Below are 1,831 nucleotides of genomic sequence, written 5' to 3' on the forward strand. Positions count from 1 at the left end.
TTCTTTACCTGCTACCATCATGTTTTTCCCCCTAGCACCTGGGTCTGCACACTTGAGTCCAACCTCAGTCCTCCCTCACCCTCATGGTGAGGGAGGGCTACCATAGCACTCTGCATGCCTATGGATTTGTCCTTTGATTTTCTCTGCTTTCAGTCTCCCTTGTCACCTTACTATATCTAAATTTGAACTAATATGCTATAAGGAAAAGTCTTGTAAAAACATACAACCTTTTAATTTATTAACATTTTCTCCCCTCCTTCTCTCCATTCCTCACTATGTGCTCTCCCCACCTTCTGCACAAGTGAGGCCATTCACCGCCAGAGATCTCCCTTCCTGGCTGGAGACAAGAACCCACTGTTCACACACAGGCACACACACAAATACCAGGTCCTGTGAACCCAAGCTATATGTGTTTATAAGTACAGCAGGAGTAAAGGCACGACATCACAGTGCACTTGGACACGATCAACTGTGTTTGGACAAATGCAGAGTTGCTGTGTTTTGGCTATCTGCACATGGTGTTGAGAAGCCAGACGGGACCAGCTTCACTCTGAAATGTTTTCCAGGCCTGACTGAGCTGCTGCTGAGCTCATAGCTCTACAAACAGACACAAGGTCACTGTGTCTGGTGTATGTGTTTTGACTGTGTTATATCTCACACAGATGCTCTTGTATGCTTAGATTGAACTAAAACCTACTTGTAAATATTTCTGAAAATAGTCTAAAGTCAGAGTGTTCATTTGGTTGCTGAATTAGATGAGAACACTGGTACCAGTCTCGTCCCTGAATAGCTGCAGCCAACAGCAGTAGTTTAGCTTAGCATAAAGCTGGGGAAAAAGCCACTCCACCTACTAGCACCTCACACTGATCAGTATGTTATCTCATTTGTTAACCTAACATGTAAAGACAACATTTCTATGGATTTCATCTGGGTTATGTCTATTTCTCTATGTGCAGTGACTTTCTGGAGGTGACATCAGCAAGCATCACATGACAACAAGACTCCAGGGAGGTAGTTGTTTCCCCATGTTTCCAGTGTCAATGCTAAGCTAAGCTAACTGGCTGCTGGTGGTAGCTTCATATCTACTCATATCACCCATATACGTAACTGGCCAGAATGACAGTAAGCGTACTTCTTCAAATGTCAGACTATTCCTTATAGTAGAAGTGATTAAAGTCTACACCCTGTTATTGGTGGATACACATGTATGTGTGTGTAGGACAGTGCTTTTGTGCTGAGAACCAGGCAGTGCAACATTCCACCCCAGATAAGGGCCTGACCTCTGACCCCTCATGCAGTTCAGCCTCAGGTCAGTACAAGGCTGCTCCTGTCACTCAGATTGGAAGAGAACAACTCAGCGAGTGGTAGAACACTAAGAAGTGGGGGAGGGTCATGGTGGGATAAAAGGGAAAAAAAGAAAAGGGGGAAGATGACAAAGGGAGGAGTGATGGGAAGCATGAAGTGGGTTCAGGCAGGACAATGGCTCTTCAAGTGAAACTGGAGCTTTCTCTCTGAGAGAACACTAGACTATGGATTTGTGGGAAAAGATTCAGTAGAGGAGTTCACTGCCAAACTCTGAAACAGACTTACAGAAAAAAAACCTAGTCACTCATACCATTATGTCATAGCTTTGCCCCAAATATCTAAGCACTTTAATACCCTAGCTTCAAGCAGTACACCAGCGTCAGGACTGAGGCTGTACCACAAAAACCATATGAAAGAAATACAGAGAAATAATCTTATTTGCTTTCTTGCTTGATACCACTCTCACATCTGTATGTTCAGCATGAAGCTGGAGCCAGCAGCCGGTTAGCTTAGCATAAAAAGCAGG

The 1,831-nt window shown here is 44.2% G+C and overlaps 1 protein-coding gene across 9 annotated transcripts in view; it reads right to left on the minus strand.

Moving 5' to 3' along the window:
* schip1 (schwannomin interacting protein 1) overlaps positions 1-1,831 on the minus strand; it is a 224,526-nt gene that overhangs the window by 20,528 nt on the left and 202,167 nt on the right. The window lies entirely within an intron of this gene.

This window comes from Monopterus albus, unplaced genomic scaffold (genome assembly GCF_001952655.1).
Source record: "Monopterus albus unplaced genomic scaffold, M_albus_1.0 scaffold167.1, whole genome shotgun sequence".
Classification (NCBI taxonomy): domain Eukaryota; kingdom Metazoa; phylum Chordata; class Actinopteri; order Synbranchiformes; family Synbranchidae; genus Monopterus; species Monopterus albus.